The 21,139-nt window shown below is 41.5% G+C and overlaps 1 long non-coding RNA gene across 22 annotated transcripts in view; it reads right to left on the reverse strand.

Annotated features, from left to right (window-relative positions):
* The window catches only part of LOC123615963 (uncharacterized), a 330,500-nt gene that overhangs the window by 212,725 nt on the left and 96,636 nt on the right, over positions 1-21,139 (reverse strand). For all 22 annotated transcript variants that reach the window (XR_012499917.1, XR_012499910.1, XR_012499915.1 and 19 more), the window contains one exon: positions 17,999-18,094. This is a non-coding gene — a long non-coding RNA (uncharacterized LOC123615963). The remainder of the gene's footprint in view (positions 1-17,998; positions 18,095-21,139) is intronic.

The raw sequence follows: 21,139 nt of genomic DNA on the forward strand, positions 1-21,139 counted from the left end.
GGACAGTAGCACCATCTGCCTCCACTGGGGAGGTAGCATTTAATGCAGCTGCAAATGTTACATTTATTTTGTGATTCTTTGCTTAATATTTGTCTCCTCTTTTAGACATTAAGTTCTTTTAAATCAAGACCCTACTCATCCTTATATTCCCAGCATCAATCACATGCCTGGCACACAGCAAGCATTCCATGATGATTTGTTGAACAGGACCTTGTTTCACTGTAAAATTATGGAAAGCAAATCTAACGAATTACAGAGAATCTTTAATGCATATGAGACACCTTTATTATTGTTGCTATTATTATTATTATTATTTGCATTGGATAAATGTTAAATAAAATAATAGTACCAGGTTCTTTTAGGATAAAGCTCACCAGGTAACTCAAATTGGGAGGCACTAAGGAACTACATTTTATTAGTTCAGTGTGTGCTGGTCAGTCCAAGGAAGCCACTAAAGCTTGGCTTCTTAGACAGAAAGGCAATTTATCAGTTTACAAAAGAAGGTAGGTAGATAGATAGATGGATAGACAGACAGACAGACAGACAGGTAATTTTAGCGGTCAGGACTTCCTGAAATCATTGTCCTTGGAACACAGAATTAGTTCCAAAAGTTGCCTGTAATCTCTGAACCAGAACAAAGGGCACTATCTCTGTGGTCTTGTGGGACATGTGGTACAGGCTGGAGGCTTACCCTGGTTCCACCATATTGGTACCTTTCCGGTGGTTGGAAAGTTTGTATCCACAAATAAAATATGTCTGTCTGTCTGTCTCTTGCTCTTTCTCGCCCCTTAGAGAATGAAGGATAGCTACGACAGTTCTGTCCATCTGTGCCTAATATAATTTTGAAGCTGAAAGGAACCTTAGGGGGCATCTATTTCTCTAAACCCAACACCTATATTATAGATAATAAAAGTGAGTCTTGAAGAGGTGATTTTTCCCAAGGAAATATAGATAGATCGTAACAAAGCAAGGGCCAGACCCTGGTTTCCTAACTTTTATTCCTTCCAGTTCACTCTTTTGCTTTATCTAACATTCCCTAGTATTTTCAGGAAAATGGACCCTCAAACATTTCTGCTATTTGAAGCCACCAAGTTTGTGGTAATTTCTTACAGTAAGCAAGGAAGTTAATATACCTATAAAAACAGAAGTCATATTTTCCTAGTTAGAAAATTATAGATTTAGGCTATGACCACAGGGTAAAATATTTCATACATAGACCATCGTGGAATTACACATAATTCTTCATCCAAAATCACCTTTTATAAAGGAATATCTTAGAGGTGACTACAGTTGATTTTGTATTTTACATATATTTTGAAGAAATTCTTGCTGATAAGATTTTTCTTTTGATACCATTAAGAGAGGCCCATCTCTTACAAGAAATACAAACAAAGATTGTCTTTTAGTATCTTACTTTTTCAAAGAACTAATCATAATTTCATGATACTATGTTGATTTTATTAGCTTTAGTTTCAGAGGATTTTTTTTAAACTTCCTCCAAAAGGTAGACATACACCATTTGGGGAACTGTAACCCCCAGATCCTCCCAATAGCAGTAATGTCTCATTGTCTTCCCATGCATGGATTTATCCATTGCATACTCTTGTCTTGTATGTAATTGGCTGGTATTTTTTTACCTTAAAGAAAACATCTCTTTTTGAGCTTACATCTTCAAAGCATGAAAGCCAGCACTGGAAAGGATGAGATTGGTTGTAGATTGGTAGGCTACCCTTAAGTTTTATGAGGAAGTACAGTTATTTCAAGTAGATGGCAGAATAAAAGGGTACTTATTGCTAAGAACAGGTGTCATTCTAAATAAATGTTAACTGAAGAGTAGAATTTTCAAGTCAACACAGTATTGGCCCAAAGGCGTCTCTGATCATTAATAGTCACATATTTCTAGGCATTTAGCTTCTAGTGACAATTGGGTTCTTACCTTCTGGAATTGGATTAATTTGTGTATGTTTTATGAGACATCCCCATATAGTAAATATAGTTACAAAGCCACAGCAATTTATTTAATTCACTAATAAAAAATTAAATCCTGTAACAAAGTTTGTGTGTTCTTCTATCAACAATTTTATTAGAGGAACCAACAGAAAAATCTATCATTCACCACTAAAGTAGGAGAAAACACTCAGTGTACAGGGAAGGAAATGAAGATTATGTTCTCTTTAAAAACAGCAAGAGTTGTCTGTTAGCTGAGCCATAGGACATGGCCATTTTGTAGGTCAGAAAATGGGAGAATGACAGCACTTCCTTACAATTCAGTTTAGCAGTCTGCTTGGAATTGATTGGCCTTGGATTGTATAAAAGTGATCTGATTCAAAGGAATGCAATGGACTCTTAACTCCTCATGATCTCTTTCCCTACTTTGTCCCTTTGAGCCAACTTACCTTTCACAGACCTAGCAGAGCTATCCTTACAGGATTTGGTGTCAAAATTTAAAGAGAAAAATGAAATTTTTCAGCTTTCAAAATGGCTGACATTCTACAAGGAACAATTTGAAACCCAAAAATGATTAAAAATGAATGGGGCTTAGGTATTACTGCATCTCTCTTCTCCTCACCCCATCAGGGTTAAGAGAGTCTTCTACTGTTTCTTGTATCAAGATCATTATCAGACCCTTTATAGTCTGTGGAACCCAACTGAAGGCAGGACCACCATGTCCCAGAAAGGAGTGCAGGTTTTCCTAAGAAGGTAATTATTTTAAACATTAGCTACATTTAAATTTATAAAATGCATTTATTCAGCCTGGGGATTTTTCCCCTACTTACAGAGTTACAGAGATAAAAATTTTTCTCAGTTCATTTTTGGAAGAACCTTCATCAAATTAGAGTAATGATGACATCAAGTTTATTCCTTTTGTTGTTTTATTTTGTTTTTATTGAAGTATATAGTTGATTTAAAATACTGTGTTAGTTTCTGGTGTGCAGCATTGTGATTCAGTTATATATAATATATATATACATATATATATATTCTTTTTCATTATATGTTATTACAGGGTATTGAATATAGTTCCCTGTGCTATATGTAGGACCTTGTTGTATATCTATTGTATGTATAGTAGTTTGTATCTGCTAATCCCAAACTTCTAATTTATCCCTCCCCCCACTTTCCCCTTTGATAATCATAAGTTGATTTTCTATATCTGTGACTTTGTTTCCATTTTTGAAAATAAGTTCATTTCTGTCATTTTTTAGATTCCACATATAAGTGATATCATGTGATACTTGTCTTTCTCTGACTTATTTCACTTAGAGTGATATCTCTGGGTCCATTCATGTTGCTGAAAATGGCATTATTTTATTCTTTTTTTGTGGCTTAGTATTCCATTGTATAAATATACCACATCTTCTTTATCCACTCATCTGTCAAACAACATTTAGGTTGCTTCCATGTCTTGGCTATTGTAAATAGTGCTGCTATGATCATTGAGCTGCATGTATCTTTTTGAATTATGGTTTTCTCCATATATATGTCCAGAAGTGGGATTGCTGGATCATATGGTAACTCTATTTTTAGTTTTAAAAAATTCTTCATACTGTTTTCCATAGTGGTTGCACCAAATTACATTCCCACCAGCAGCAAAGGAGGGTCCCATTTTCTCCACAGCCTCTCCAGCATTTATTGTTTGTGGACTTTTTAATGATGGCTCTTGTGACCTGTATGAGGTGATACCTCACTGTAGTTTTGATTTGCATTTCTCTGATAATTAGATGTGTTGAGCATCTTTTCATGTGCCTATTGCCATCTGTATGTCTTCTTTGGAGAAATGTTTTTGGAGAAAACTCTTCTGCCCATTTTTTGATTGGGTTGTTTGTTTTTTTGTTAACTGAGTTGTATGAAATGTTTATATATTCTGGAAGTTAAACTCTTGTCAGTCGGATCATTTGCAAATATTTTCTCCCATTCCATAGGTTGTCTTTTCATTTTGTTTATGGTTTCCTTTGCTGTACAGAATCTTGTAAGTTTGATTAGGTCCCATTTGTTTGTTTTTGCGTTTATTCCTACTGTCTTGGTAGACTGACCTAGGAAAACATTGCTGCAGTTTATGTCGGAGAATGTTTGGCCTATGTTCTCTTCTAGAGGAACATTCCTCTCGCGAGAATCAATTAATCCAGTCCCTGAAGGCCAGCCTCCTAGAACACGGGCAGAGTGAAAAGGGGTGAAGGCTGGATCTGGGGAAACAAAAGGAACTATGCAGCCCAGTTCCCGATATTGGCACAGAGCTCAGTTAGAGCATAGCTTTGAATGCTGTGGGTAACAAGTAAGTGGATGCTATGTACAAATTAAAGCAAATCAGCTTCATGTTCTTACCAGACACAGTGTAGAGAATGTGAAGAGGAACATGGAGAAACACGGCAAACAGGAAAGTCAGTAGCATTTACTGAGTGTCTGTTATGTTTCAGACACCATTTGGGGTGATTTGCATACATCATCTCAATTGATTCTCAGAAGGGCAACATGCCATAGGTGTATCACCACCTTACAGATGAAAACACTAAAGCTAAACAACTCCATTTACTTCTCCAAAGTCATACAGCTCGTAGCTGGCCAAAGTGGGATTCATACCAGCTCTGACTAAATTCCAAGTCTCTGCTGATGTCATCAGTACCTGTAATGTGTCCATGCTTGTTTGTAATCTGAGAGCTGAAGGCTTATATATGTGTCTTCAATAGATACACATATACCTTGATGCCAAGGAAATAACTCAGGCCTCAGGGGTCACAGATGCCCTATTTGTATCAACCTGCATAACCTCAGTACCCTCTGGTCTACCATCTTCCAAGATGTAGTGCCTCTTAGACTTTTCACGCTGTTTGCGTGTTACTCTTTCTGCCTAGAATGCCCTCTCCCAATCTCCCTCCACCTAATGTTTTCTCCAATAAAAATCTTCATATCTTTCAAAGTTCAACACAAATGTTTTCTTTTCTGTAAAACCCAATTCCTAGATTTTTCAGATTTAATGGCTTCTCAGTTTTGTTCTCCGAATACCTATTACTATTAGGTGTTTATGGCAGTAATTTGTTTGTGTTTCTCCTTGTTCTGTAGCCTGTGTAGTAGATACTTGTGGCGTTTGCCTTCATAGCATCTAATTCCTCCTCCTTTGGGCGTCAGTGTCCTGAAATTCCTTTGGGGAATGGTCCTTTTCCCCATTCTCCATCCCTGTGGATAGTTTGCAACCATCTCTGTTCCAACTCCAGGATTACCCATGTGACTCAGGCTTGGCCAATCAGAGTATCACCTCTTCCTGGACTCAGTGATTCGCTTGGGATTGGTCTATGACAGTCACAACCAATCAAGGTGAATTCCAGGACTTTTGCCAGAATGAGCAAGAGAAAAGAGTTGGTAGGGTGGTGGGGAAGGGGGGAATCTTTTTCTCTTCTTGTTTTTAATATTTGAATGAGACAGTATAAAATCTGGAGTTACCATGTAGAGAGAGCCTGTGTAGTAGTGAAGTAGATGCAGAGGAAATTAGAGTGCAAAGATGCAAAGAGGCCAAATTCTGATGACATTTGCTTGAACCACTTGGTTTATTTGGCCAGTGCTACTCCCAGCTTTCCAAGTATATGAGCTGATACATTAAATTTTCAGATACTTGCCATTATAAAAATATCCTAACTACCTAACAGAGCATCTGGTGGACCGGAAATGATCAGAAAACATTCATTGAACTAACTAAATGGAATCTTTGCAAACTGATGATGTTTGTCCATGTGCCAAAGCCCTAAAGCCGAAATCAAGAAAACAATCAGGTCTCACACTCTTCCCTTTCGTTTTAAGACAGTACTTGAAATGTGTCTGCTGAAGACAGACAGAACTTTATCTTCCCCTCCAGCACATGACCCAGTCAGAGGGAAGTTGCTTTGTGGTTGAATAGCACGTGAGCTGGAAGGGGCCAAGCCTGATGTTTTCAAGGTGTTGAAAACTTACGACCAGCCTGCAGATTTTTTCAACCTGTCTGCTCAGCTGCTCCTGAGGATCCTTTGACAGTTTCTCTGTGGGGGTGGGGGTGAGGGGTGGAATACTGTCTCCTCCTCTGTGGGAAAAATAAGAATAGGGTTTTCCTTTCTAGTGCCCTGTAGTTTTCCCTTTTCCAGATTCATCTGGCCCTGAACAGTCTCCTGCAACAACAGTAGATACTTTTTGGAGTTTCTGAGCTGCTCGTGATCATTGCCTTGGTTTTCATTTGACTCAAAGCAGTGGAGTAACAGAAGCCATGCTTGGGAATTTCATAGCCAGCTGGACCAGGAGTGAGAGCCTAAAGTGAGCTAGGTCAGTTTTTCCCAGGAATTTGGAATTAGAGGGGAGAGAGAGAGAGAGAGAGAGAGAGAGAGAGACAGAGAGAGAGAGAGAGACAGACAGAGAGAGAGACAGAGAGAGAGAGAGAGACAGAGAGAGAGACAGAGAGAGAGAGAGAGAGAGACAGAGAGAGAGACAGAGAGAGAGAGAGAGAGAGACAGAGAGAGAGAGAGAGAGAGAGAGACAGAGAGAGAGAGAGAGAGAGACAGAGAGAGAGAGAGACAGAGAGACAGAGAGAGAGAGACAGAGAGAGAGACAGAGAGAGAGAGAGAGAGAGAGACAGAGAGAGAGAGAGAGAGAGAGAGACAGAGAGAGACAGAGAGAGAGAGAGAGAGAGACAGAGAGAGAGACAGAGAGAGAGAGAGAGAGAGACAGAGAGAGAGAGAGAGAGAGAGAGACAGAGAGAGAGAGAGAGAGACAGAGAGAGACAGAGAGAGAGAGAGAGAGAGAGAGAGAGAAGGAAATGGAGTCATGGAGTCAGTCCTACCCTGTCCTTGGAACTACAACATGTGGCCCTGGGAGCTGTGGGTGGGCATCCTTCCCCCATCATGTGGAATGAAGAGCAGAGATGAGTCTACTGAGACCAAAAAATGAAGCAGATGTGCAGATACAAGCAGAGATGGAGAGAGTGTGCTCCCTGCTTTCTGCCCTCCCTCCAGTTCACTCTGCTAGTCTTTTCTGAGCCCTCCCCACATTCCTGCTCGCAATTCCATTGTGACACCACTGCATCTCTATGCTAGATCCTCATCTTTTGATTAAACTAACCCAATTTGTTTTCTCTTCCAAGCAACCCCCCAAACAAACAAAAACAAGTAAAAACAAACACAAAACAAAACCTCAGGCATTAGCCAGAAAATTCTTCAGACGGGGAACTACCTAGGTGAGAAGACGTATTCCCATTGAGGAAAACAAAACAAAAATCAGCAAGAAGAGTTGACGACAGTCATTCTAAAATCATGAAAAAGATGTCTCTCAGCCAGAGAAAAATAAAGCTTCTCAGTCGGCCAGCTGGGCATAACTGAAATCCCTGCTCCGTGAATTCACAGAGTTACTGAAAGTGAATTCCTTTCTGCAGTTTTCAGCCTGCAGCTGAGCCATAAAATAGATCCTATCCCATGACTTCATGAAGTTGTCTGCACACAAGAGCAACTCTCAAGCTCAGAGATGTCATGTTTGCATCATCGCTGACGTGGAGACAAGTGTTTAGATGGTCCATTCAGTAAATGCGCCTTTCAAGTCTGGGGCACATCTGGTGGTTTGACAGCCCTGCCCTCCCTCTATATATGGTTGGAAATCCTCAGCTTGGCTTATTAAAGACAAATAGGCATGATTATTATTTCAAACCACATTATATGTTCTATCCTGCCATTGAATTTACTCATTGGCATTTGATGAAGCTGAAGAGGCTTTAGGTTAGGAATTTTGTGTTTCTTCTCTATCTTTTTTCAGAAGGTATATATATATATGGTGTAATGTGGCTGAGAATAACACTCTAAGCTGATGGCCAATTCTCCCCAACCCACAAATGGATTGGCACCCTCTTAAAAAAAAATCTATCTCTGTTCCTTTTTTCTTGTCTGTTTTCTGAGCAAAGGAGCTATAAAAACAAAGACAGAAAGCCTGTCCATTTCCATCCTTTAAAAAAAAATAAAGACCTTTCCCTTACTTTAATTGTAAAATGATTATCTACATTATTGGACATCCTATGGAAATCTCCGTTCAAAAATACAAACAGCATGTTAATGAAATCTGCCAATGATACTAAATTTGGAAATGCTATTTTCATTATTAACGACAATGGATCAGGCAGCCAGGCCCAACAACAGCGTCAGTGAGAGGGGAAGGATGCAGTAGAGAAAGTTACGCTGGTGAGAAAGGCAAGAGGAGCTATAAAAAATTAAAATGAATCTAAAACCCAGATGCAGTGTGAGTGGTGGCCAGGTGAGCCTTGAATACTCACTCATCAAGCCAACACGGACATGAGTGGATGGCCAGTGAGAGATCCCTGTACACTGGGGAGTGAGAGTCGGGCTATTTTTAGTTCTATAAGTAGAGGCATTGTATCTCAAAACAGACAGTCTTTTCTTCCAAAACTTTAATAAGACTGCACCTGGCGTAGGGTGTTCAGTTCTGGAACTTCACCAAAATGATGTTTAAAAACACACACAAACCCTGTTATATGTGATTTTTCAGGCTTTTTTTTTTTTTTTTTTTAAGGAAGGAAATGCCGCCACCTTAAACAATTTTTTAGTGATTCCTAACAATATATCAGCAGCTTTTATTGATTTGGATCAGCCTTGAGTGTTAATCTGAAAGAAATCTGGGTACCGAGTAGGCATCCTCAGATTAACATATTCAAACCTGATCTCTGGTCTCCCCACCACTCCCAGCCCACCTGCCATTTCCTCAGTCTTCCTGGTCTCAGTGACTGGAATTCCATCCTGCCAGGCACTCAGGCTTGAGAGTGATCCTGAATGCTATTCTTTTCTCAAACCACACGTCCCCATACATCAGCAAATCCTGTTGGCTCTAGTTTCAAAATAGATGTGAAATCTGCCCCTGGGTCTCCACCTCACTGCTACCCCTCTAACCCACGTCATCAGGATCTCTTGCCATGTTTACTACGAGAATAGCTTAGGTACGTTCTCTGTTTCTGTTAAAATGAAGGTCAGATCATGTTACTTCCCTTCCCCAGAGTCTCCAGTGGCTTCCAAATCAGCGTGAGAGGTCAACCAGACCCTCTGGAGTCCGGCATCCCTTACCTCTCTTATCACGTCTTCTTTTACTCCACCCTTGCTCACTCAACTCCAGCCACACTGGCCACCTTGCTGTTCCTGTAACATGCCAGGAAGATTCCTGTTATGTCTTTGCACCTGCAGTTCCCTGTGCCTGACATTCTTTTGCCCAGATATCCACATGGATCATTCCCTCAGGTCTTTACTCTGACATCCCCTGTGCAGTGAGTCTTTTCCAGACCACCCTAATGAAAACTGCAGCCCACGTGCATATCACACACCCTCTCCCCTCCCCTTGCTTTATCCTTCTTCCTTGTACCTGTCATCAGCGAACATCCCGTGTATTTTATCTGTTTGTTGTTTGCCTCCCCCCTGATAGACACACCCCAAAACACATTCCTGCCATTATTTGCTTCCATCTGATTTATTCTCACACCAAGAAGAGTGCTGATCACACGGAAGGGACTCCATAAATATTTGCTGGAAAACAGAATGCAACTGGATGCCTGCTGGCATGTTGGCAATGCTGACTTTCGTAATCAAGATACTTGATCAGAGTCAGTCAGTTCTAAAAAATATCTAAGTTCAAACACAAAGAACACTTCCAAATCTATAACAGAGCTAGGTAGGCTTTGAAAATAGCTTCCTTTGTCCACACAGTGCATTTAACCTCCACGCAAAGACCCAATAGCATGTTTTCTAAGTTGGCTGCATTTCTAGCTAGAATGCTACTGTATTGTGTTTTTAATCAGTAGGGAATATATTTGTAAAAGCACGCAATGGCTAAGTGAAGGGACTTTAAAAATCAGTCTCAGACATAAGGAAGGTGATGCTCAGAAAAGTGAATCTAGTGGAAAGTAAAGTGACTCCGGAATCAGTCAAGAAATTAAACCTTCAGGAAGTTTCTCAGCATGTATCAGTATTAACTTGTTCAGGTGATAGGAAATACTGTTTTTAACCTCATGATAGAGATGGGAAAACTAAGGCAGAGAGAGCAGGAATAATTTGCCCAAGGCCTTTATCTCTTTAGAGACGGTGGTGAGGATTTGAACCCAGGAAGATGTGGCCCCAGAGTCCGTATTCTTATGCACTCTGCCAGGTGCTCTATAAGGTTTTGGTCTCAGGACCCCTTTACACTCATAAAAAATATTATGGCCCCCAAAGAGCGTTGTTTCTGTGCATTATACCTCTAGATATTTATTGTATTCAAAATCAAAACTAAGACAATTTTAAACACATTTCCTCCTTAACTCATTCGTTGATAAACTAATTATATGTTGTAACATATGTTAAGAGAAATAATTATATTTTCCAAAATAGAAAACCGTTGGCAAAAAGAATGTCATTGTATTACATTTGTATTCCACTGTATTACATAATGTCTGACTTAATAGGAGACAGTTTGATGACCGTATCTGCTTCTGCCTTTAATCTATGACATACTGTTTTGATTGAAGTATATGAAAAATATTCAACCTCACACAGATACATAATTGGAAAAGAAGGGAATTGTAGTTTAATAGCTTTTCCAAATAATCACAGCCGTTCTTCTTTGATAATACATAAAACTCGACAAGTACTATTTTTGTAATAAATGGGTTATGTGGCTCTCCCTTCCACAATTCCAGGTCTCATTACTTTCCCACTACAAACATTATTACAAATATTCCTGTTTCTAAAAACCAGCTGCATTTTAATTTTTTTCAGCCCTAGCCAGGCTGCTCTTATTTCCTATTCAGGTATGATTTTTACCAGAAGACTGTTTTGGCCTCAGTTGAATAATTTATTTCAGAGACTTTACATCCTACAGAATTCTCTGTAGGAGACAGAAACGCCATCTGTGCCCACTCCTGGAAAAACCGCCCCAAATCCTGAAGTAGGGGTGTCATTTGAGTTACAAAGTTGCAAAATTTGAATGCCTGCTTGTTCACCACAACCTCAGAAAGAGGAGAGAAAACTACACATCTAAATCTCCCCCCCTATAATAGCACCAAACCAGTCCCACTCTGACAGCCCAAAGAGACCATAAAAATATGCATGGTACCCAGCTGACCCCTGGAAAAATTACAGCCTAGCTTTTTAATGAAAAAGGTATTATTTTTAGAATTTATTCCTATTTTTTGAATGGTAAAACAAAATCCATATTGGATGATAATAATATGCAAGAACTTGGAGAGATTCAGTAAATGTTTCATTTGCCTGTGTTCATTTCTACACATTTTGTGGGACCCAGCTTGGAAATTCCCTTTGCTATGGTGTCCTCTGCTCCCTAAGAGAGAAATGGGCCTGGCCAGAAGCAACACATATCTCACTCAGTTGGGTCCTCCCTCCCATCAGTGCAATGACCTTGGCAGACCCTGAGTCTGAGAGCTGATGGTTATCAGATGGCATTTGAAATTGCTGCTACATGTTCTCCATAGCTTCTTACTTGCCCGGGATTTTCCTCTCTCTGCCTCTGTCCTTCTGTCTCCTACAGCTATAAGAAATGCCTGCCCTGAGGAATAAAGAAGCTCCTGAGTCTGTAGACTTAACCCCTAGAGTGGGTCTGTGCCTGTGATCACCGGGCCCCTCCCATGGGGTCACAGGCATGGACACATGTTGAGAAAAGCTGGACTGGAGTAAGGATGCAAGTTAGAGATCCACGCTGCCATCCTAGCTGTCCTGATGGTCCAGTCTAACCAGACAAGCAAGGGGTTTAAATGGGGCCTTTTCCTTCATCTGTAGACACACAAAACATAATATCATTGATTATGTGGAAGAGAGCAGTGCCCAGACCAGTGTAATGTAAAAACCTGAGCTTTGAAATAACATGGCTCAGAATTTGAATCTTGGCAGCTATGCCTCCTTGGGAAAATCGTATTTTACTAGTTGAGCCTTGTTTTCCTTATTTAAAAAAAAATTGAGAAATAATAGGCTTTCTTGGGGTTTTGTGGGGTTTAAAGGAGCTTCTGTTACATCATGCATGTGGCATGTGCACATCACTCAAGAAGTGTCAGTTGCCCTCTCCCTTCGTCACTTCCGTGCTGAATGCACCATGGTGGATTTCCTTGACCCTGAAAATGCTAATAGGAAGAAAAAAGAAGAAATGGGGGAGGAGCAAGGGAAAATGAGAAAAGGAAAAGAAGGAACAAGCTAGTATCTAACAAGGTGACTTAAAAAAACCTTGGTTGTCAAAACAGCTGTAGTTCTTGAAGCCATGCCTAAAAGGAATTCTCTTTCAACATTAAGTCTACCATAGGGTTGCTTAGTGTTTAATTTTCCTCATTACCTATTTTAGCATTATTCACCTTTTAAAAGCCATTGGTGCCTCTCCTATACAATTACTACTAATGTAAATTCTACCTGCCATCCAGACACTTCATTATTGGTCCCAACCCAAGTTTAAGAAAAGGATTAACATGGCACTGGGACCCTGTCCCAAGAATCTGCCTCCTTGCCATCATATTTGGGCTGCTTTATCAGAGAAGCAACATATGGGGAGAAGGAAACACTTGGAGATTGATGGGGAATCAGGAAAGGGAATCTTAATCCATGGAGTTCATGGTGCCAGGCAAAGACAATCTCTAAATTGTAACAGAGCAAACAGCAGTCTCAAGGTGTCTGTCGGGCGTCTGAGCAACTGAAAGTCCCGGCTGACATGCTGGGCATCCTCCCACAGTCCTTCGGGGCTTTGTTGACATGACAGATGAAGTTGGTTTATCCAGAGGGAGGGCACAAGGGGCGAGCTGTGGAGACTGAGCGACTAACATGAGACTTCAGGGCAGTTTGGCAGCTACAGGCATCCTCAGTGTGCTATTCCTGTTGCTGGCTGATTTAGGGGCATCATTCTATTCCAGAAGTTCCTACCCATCTTGAATGTTATGTTACTTAAAACATGTCTGTAGACCCCTCAGTTTTAACCCCCTCACACCACCAGCAGCAGGCATCCTACTTTAATTTTATGAAAAGCAGCAAGACTTTAATAGTCACTTAACTGTTTATCGTGACCCACCGGTTACTTTCCTTGTAAGTCTTCCAACACTCAGGGTAAAAACTAGGGCTGCACACTGGAGTCACCTTGGAATTCTGTTGCCCACGCCATACCTCATATCAATTAAATCTATGTCTTTGAGAGGTAGACACAGGCATCAAGAGTTTCTTTTAAAAGCTGCCCAGGTGATACTAAGTTGAAATCAAATTTGAGAACCAATCAGTGTGTGTTAAGTATGGTCTGAGTCAGGGGGAGGCTCGATTTGAAGAGACCTAATACAACCTTGAAATAACTCCAACAGGATTCTCGGTCTTGATCAATTCTCAGGCTGGGCAACTCAGGGAGGCAGTGCAAAAGTTCTCTGTACCTTTTTGCAGATCTGAAACATCTTATATAAAGTCAAATTTGCTGATGGTAAGTGTCAAGTACCCCAGGGTGTACAGTAGAGAAGCCTAGAACCCTGAACTTGTTCAAATCTCGCCAAACATTTATGCTTACATTGTCTGTACCAGGCATCACACAAGTTGTTAGTGATGCGATGGTGATGACGATGATATTATTATTATAATTAGCAAGAACAACAAACATTCACAGAGTGCTTACTCTGGCCAGGTGCTGTGCTGAGCACTGTACATATAATTCTAATTTATTCATCCCATAAATACTAAGGTACATACTACCAGCATTTCCTTTCTATGAATGAGATTTAAAGAGTTTAAATAATCTGCCCAAGGTTACACAGCTAGCGCATGTCAAAGGTGAGACTTTAAGCCGGGGATTTGCAATCTCATTTGGCATGCAACAGTGAGTTATGTAAATGAGGCAGTATCCCATGTTTTAATTAAAATTTTTATTACTTTATTTTGGCATCACCAGAACTAACGTAATGCTCGGCCCCTGATATTTTGCATAAAATATTTGCTGAATTAGACATTTTTCTGCTTTCTCAGCCTGCTGTGGAAAACACATATAGGATGATTGTAATATAATAAATTAATGGCTGCCTGAAGTGTTGTCAGAACACAAATAAGGGACAATTGATTCTTCTTAGTGGAGAGGATGGTGTCAGGGGAGGCTTACAAACAGGAGACGGTATTTTTGGAGGGCTTTAAAGACTAAATAGGAGCCTACCAAGCAGAAGAGAAAGAAGCATGCCACATGGAGGGAACAGGAGGACCAAAGACACAGGTATAAAAAATGTGAGGAATTCTGAAGAAATGACCAGCCTGTATCAGTGGTTCTCAAATTTAAGTGGGCATTGGAAACACCTGCAGCCTTGTTAAAACACATTGCTGGGCCCAATCCCCTGCGCTTCTGATGCAGTAGGACTGGGTGAGACCAAGAATTTGCAATTCTAATGAGCTCTCAGGTGAAGCTGATCCTTCTTGTCTGGGGAGCACACTTTGTTGAAGGCCCTGTTCTACAGAGAAGGATCATCTGGAAAGCCCCACAGCTTGGATGTATATGAGAGGCATGCCAAATTCTGCAAGACTTGCACCAAAAGAAAATTCCATGAAGAGATGAGGATTTCTTCTTTTCCTGCAAGGAGCAGTGGTTAAATTTTACTGTTGGTTTTGGTAGCAGTCCATGCCGAAGCTGTCCAGTGGGAGGAAGCATGGAAACCACAACTCGGGACTGAAACGAGGACACCTGGAGGTTTTATTGGGTTTCTGCCCCACCAGTGCTCCTATTCACATGCCCGTGAGGGCCTGCGGCTGCAAGAGTTAAAACATACTGGCTCTTTTGTGTTTGTGTCCGATTCGCAAGGGAAGATGGCTTTTTTTCAGAGCTCTCCCTCCAATTTTGGTCCTGTGTCTGCTGACCACAGGTGAGTTCCCACGTTTATCCCCAGTGTGCTCTCTTGACAACTGACGGCCCTGAAGGGTGAGGGGATGCCGTCAGGATGCTTTCGGATTCAGAAATGGAGGGGTGCTGGAATGCCAGGCTCAGCTGGATGGAGCTGGCACAGATGACATCCTTGGGAAATTCTTCCCTCTCGACCACTTCTAATTCATTACCATGCTTTGCTTCTCTCTGTTTCCCTTGTGGAAAAGCCTAGGTTTTATCTGCCGCTGCTCTCCAGCCCCTTTCAAGTGGGGTGAGCAGCTCTGAAAGGCCTGCCTGCGTTACTATGATCTCCCTCTCTCTCTCTCTCAGTTCTTGACCCACCTAGAACCTAGCTCCGGTCTAGATACCAGCTGGATCTGGAGGTCATATTTGTCCACTAACTGGGAAACATGAGGCGTCTAGCTCCACATCCCCACTTTCTTTTTTTTTTTTCCCACTCAGTTGCTTTGCCGGTGAAGCGCCAATGAACATGTGTGACATTCCTGCCGGGGGCCCCTCCAAACCCCACCTTCATTGCCAGGATTGGCAGAGAGAAGTGGGAATCCCAACCAGAGAAAAAGAAAAGAAACAAGATCATATTGTTCAGCTTCTGTGTTCTGGCTTTGTTTTCAGTTCTAACGCAATCCCCCATTACTCTGTTGCGATATTCTGGGAAACTTCTAGAAACTTAGTAGTCCATTTCATTCCTGGCCAGTAAGGTGCTGGAGATGCTCAGTTTTCATTCTGGGGTTTTCATTTTCTTGCTCGTGATGCCAGGGAAGAGAACAAAGAGATGATGGTCTTAAAGACAAATATGACCTGAGGCAGGGCGAGCCTGGTGCGGGGGGGGGGGGGGGGGGGTGCGCTGGAGGCCCGTTTCTTTGAGGGATGGGAGCTTTATTATCAGTATAATTGATGAGACACTGGTTTCCTTTCCAGAGATGAAGTCTTTTTGTCATCATGTCTATTGTCCCTCATAAGAACCCAATTAGGGAAGATTGCCTCAACAGAGGAGGCTGATTAAATTCACAGATTTATTGCAAAACCACTTGGGGAGTTGTGGAAAATGAGATTCACTGCCGAGCTTCCTTGCGTTAGAAAAGGGGGGAAAAATCAAGCTGCAGGCCTGTACCTTGGGTTAGCCATCTCTTTCAGGTCATAAAACATCCGTAGCCTTGCACACAGTTTATTCTTCTCCAGAGAGGCTCCAGATGCTTCTTCCAGGCTCACAGTACCTCCCTAAGGGGGAGGTGATCGCTTCTGTGTTCATGGGACACAGGGGGAATGTCTGACCCAAGAGAAGGGGAGGGTAGACACAGGCCAGCTGCCAAGGTAGAGGTCAGAAGAGAAAACCTTGCTTTACAAAGCTTGCAACCAATTTCAACAGGCAGTCCTTGTTTTTATTTGGGTTTCAGAAAAGTGACTGTAAATAGACATGATGAAAATGAAATCTGATCGTCCACAGAAATGAGGACAGCCTGGAGGAGGCATTCCTGACCCCAGACCTGATGCCCATAATGTTACAGAAATAACCACCAGCACCACTTTAAAACTCTTCACTTTCTCACGAGGATATTCAAGACATTCATCCCATCTCCCCACCTCCCCTCACCCAACCCCCCCCAACCCATTTTAGGTTTTACTTATTTAAGGCAGCGTTTTCCTAAATTGTTTTCTGCAGAACATCAACCTCATGGGATGCCCTGAAATAAAAGGTTTTATGGCAGCAAGATTGGGGCGGTGCTGCTTGCCACATGCCCTTTAATTCACAGCCCTTCTTAACATATGAAAAATAACAGCTAACTTTTCCTGTAAGTCTGCCTGAGCCAAGCATTATCAAGCACTTTTATGTTTTAACTCAGCAAGTCTTCAAAAAATAATCCTCGGAGGTTGGTACTAACTTAGCCCATCTACACATGAGGAAAGTGAGGTTTGGAGTAGTTAAATGTCACCCAGTTAAAGGTAAAAGGTAAAAGGTAAACAAGGAGCCAGGCTTCAAATCCACTCTCTTTTCCAAAATTTGCGCGCTATTAACTAAGCTCGATCACTTTCCTACTAACTGTAGACACTTCCTCACGTGGCCTTGTTTTCAGGTATTGCTTTCTTACACAGTTGAGTCCATTCTTAACTGTATTAGCTGGTCGTCTTTTGTCAGTATCTTTAATTTTCATTCATGCCATCCTACAGAGCCAGCTTGGTATCATTTCAGATAGTATCTTGCCTAACATCAGGCTTTGATGCTGCTGTCTCACTTGGCCTTTGTGTAACTGCTTCAAGCACGCTTTAGTGGATTTTCATCTGTATCTTTGACAGTTTATGGATAAACAGAGATGTAAAAGAGACAGGATGTGTCTGAGTTTATTTATCCTGCCTTTGGCAAGGGAGTCTTTGTCCGCAAAATGCAAGTGAGTAAAAAGTAAAAGTAGGATACACAAAAGGATGCCTACAGTGTGTGTATCGCTAGCTCTCGCATTGTGTGGGACTGAGATTTCTTGCACCACTGGGATCTTAATAACTGTGACATAAGTTATTTCATCTGAGAGGTGGGAGGTGGGGGTGGGGGTGAGGAGAGAGACAGAATGATACTGTACCTTTCAGTTTCACCCTAAAAAAATTCATTAAACCTGGGACCCAGATTGTTTGCTAATCACCTTTCCAAAGCATCACTTGCTCAGGAAATGGGCTTTTGAAGAGCAGAGCAGAATGTTATTAGCAGGGGGCAGAGCCAAAAGGTAGAAGTAGTGTCCTTGTTCTACCAGATTGCACACAGTACCTGATCTCCTCCATCACACTCAGCCCCAGTGAAGTAGGCTTCCTCGACTGTAGTCTCTGAGAGCCCACACGTGATAGCGTTTACCTCCCTTTGTCCCCTCAATCCGTCAGGAACAATTTCATGAGCATCTACTCTGTTCTCAGCATTTCCTTTATACCCAGTCCAATGTTTGATGTGGCTTGGCTGATGTGTGACAGTTTTTTGTTATTGAAACTGTTCTTAATTCTCTCCATGGATTATCTCCTTCCATATCCATAACTGTCTTACAAGAAAGAGCCTATTATTAGTTGTGGTTTATGCAAGAAAAAAAACTGAGGCGGAGAGAAGAGAAATGACTTGTTAAAAGACACACAGCTAGTAAAGGGCCAGAGCGGGGACACTTACCTCACTTCCTCGAATTCTAAAGCCCGTACGCTTGATGACTATCAAATATCAGATAAGTGAATGGGAACTCCGTCCTCCTCCTGGACAAAGTGGACTCTGTTGAGGAAATGTAAATAAGTTAGAAAAATGCTTGTTTCATGTACTAAAAATGAATGTTATTACTAATTAGGTAAACGGGACTTCCTACATTCTTAGGGGGGAAAAAGTCAGGAAATCATTTATTTTTGGAAAAACACTAGTTATCTGGATGTAAGTTCTTCTGGTTAAAAATGCCAACAACACCAGTGTTGTCTTCATCCTAAACAGCCCTCTAGTTTGGCTGTGATTGAAATGTTAGAATTTGCTCTTTCTTCCTCCAGTCTTACAGAAGGTACTTGAAGTTGTTCTGTAGTATTGAATTCTTTTGAATAACACATCCAGTAGGCCCACTTTTTAAAACTTAGGTGAGCACTAGTCCTCTCTTATGTTGACAAAAAGGCCAGTGAAGGAGGAAGTGAGAGGTGGGGACAACTTTCTCCTCTCGTACCCTGAGAGCTTTCAATATTAAGCAGAAACTATTAAGCAATAAAAAGAAATGAGTTATCAAGCCACAAAAAGACATAGAGGCAGAAGAATGGAGACTGAAAAGATTGTGGTTGCCATGGATTGAGGAGGACAGATGGTTGAATAGTCGGAGCACAGAGGATTGTTAGGGCTGTGAAATGATTATGATACGGTAATGGTGGATACATGTCATTATATAGTTGTCAAAACCCATAAAATGCACAAGAGTAAACCCTAAGGGTAAACTACAGACTTTGGTCAATGATAATGTTTTAATATTGGTTTATCATTTATTGCCAGTGTACCACACTAACACACAAATGCAAGATATGACTAATAGGGGAAACTGGATGAGTGGGCAGGGTGAGGGAGGAGATGGAGTAGATGGGAATTCTCCTTTGGGTTCAATTTTTCTAAAAACCTAAAACTGCTTCTTTTTTCAAAGTATTTCTTTAAGCAAAAGAGAATCACGCTGTGTTTCAGCCTTATAACATCTCTGTAGAAGACAGTGCCCTTTGGGGAATAAAAATAATCCCCTCAATGCATAATACCAACTCAGTGCTCAGATTGTGATGACCGAGGGATATATGAAAGGTCAAGTCTCCTTGGATGGGAAAGACAAAGGGGACTTTGTGTCACAGTAGTTCTCACCCCATGGAACCGTGGAGATGGCAGGAGATAAAACAATACTCTTTATCACCAGCAGATTAACTAGCAAGGACATGTTCTTTCTATTTATGCTGTAGGCTCTTAGGACAATCAGCCTTTTGTCCTTAACACCTGTTGCAGGGGGACGGAGCCCTTGACTGAGACCTGGTGGCGTTTATGTGAGGCCATGCAGTTCAGATTTCTTATGTGCATCTCCGACGGTACATCCCATTTCATAATATGCCTTTCAGCAAAGGAACTTGGAGACGGAGCCCTCAGCATTCAAAGGGAAAGAAGGAGGCCCGTGGTTACTTGGGAAGAACGATAGGATATAGAAATGATGCCGGAGAGCAGGAAAACAAATGTGTGGTGTGTTCTGGCTAAGAGCAGAACATCCTGCTGTTTCCCTGTCCTCAGCTTCTGACTCAGCACTGGACACAGCATGAAGGCTCTAGGACTTTGCTCAAGAAAAAGGGAATGGCGAAACGATTCATCAAAATGAACACCTGATTTTTCCAGCTCTTTCATTCCAGTTTCCAGAGAAACATCTGTGGGCACGTGTGCGCGGATGGCTTTCTTCCTTCTAAGTCCCGGCTTGGAATGGGATCCTTTGGGATTTTTTGACTCCCTTCTTTTGGGAACAACACTCCAGTTTTCTTTGGGGCAACCAGCCTTCTGCTTATTCTTAGTATGTGAAGTTTGAATTTAATACTTCCTCTTGGCTCGAGGGAATGGTCTGTGGCCTGGGCCCAGTCAGAGTGTTGTTTTCCCTGGCTTCAGTGAATTCAGAGAAGGACACAGAACTCAAGCTGGACCCCTAAGAATCCCTCCTGGGATTTTGCTGGCATGATTGGACAAGAAGTGTTGTTTATTTGCTGGGGTTGAGAAATTGGTAAAATGCAAGCCTAGAGTTACTAGTGGACTTCTTAGCCTCCACTTGGGAAAAATCTCCTTGAAAAATAAAGCAAGAAGAGAGGAAAACTGATCTGAAGGATGGAAAGAGAACAAGTCTTGGTGAAAAGAATTCAGCAACTTGAACCAGCCAAACCTGAAGTCAATACATTTCCTGGACCCTTCAATAAAATAAGCTACTAAATTCCCAGGATTTCAACCATCTTATAACCACTTGTAATTTACAGTGGGTCCATTTTTTCCTCTTATATTGAAATTCTGAGTCATTACTGTTTTTTCATATGCCCAGGTCCTTCAGACTGGAATTTAGTAGGAAAATCATAGCCAGGGGAATATATTGTCCAGAACCTCCACCACTTCCCTCAGCCTCATCACACCTCCAGATGGAAAAAGATAACATCTGAAACGAAGGGTCTGTGAAAAACCTCTTCCAAATCCCAGCAAAAGGAAGAATTCTCCTCTGTTGAACATCTCATTTCACCATAAACTTTAAATATTTTCATGGCTCAGCAAAAGTTGGCACATAGCTGAGTTCTGCCGAACAGATTGAGACATCAGAGAATGGGCCCTTGGCCATGCCTGGAACACGTTCTGAAGACATGGCCCCTACCCTCTCTCCCCTTCACACACACTCAGTGTGCAATTACCGCTAGCAGTACAGCTCAAGAGCTAAGGCAACTTGTGCTTGAAAAATAACCTTGAAATTCATGGATGGGTTTGAAGGATACAGGGAAATGCTCTTAGCTCTTCAGCCCACTCTAGCCATTGATATAATAAAAAGTAACATCTACTGAGTGCTTCCATGCCAAGCATGGTGCTGAATTCTCTCTTGGCATCAGCCCTTTTAACCCTCAGCTACTACAACCCCACAAGACAAATGGATGATAATGCCTTTTTACACTTGAAGAAATGGGACTGAGAAAACTTTACAGAGCCTGACCTGGATCTCTGAGCAGGATTCAGACCCAAGTAGCAGGACTGGGGCTCTCACTCACAACACATTATTGTATGTTAATGAGCGAAAACAGTACCTGGATC

Source organism: Camelus bactrianus, chromosome 17 (genome assembly GCF_048773025.1).
Source record: "Camelus bactrianus isolate YW-2024 breed Bactrian camel chromosome 17, ASM4877302v1, whole genome shotgun sequence".
NCBI lineage: Eukaryota > Metazoa > Chordata > Mammalia > Artiodactyla > Camelidae > Camelus > Camelus bactrianus.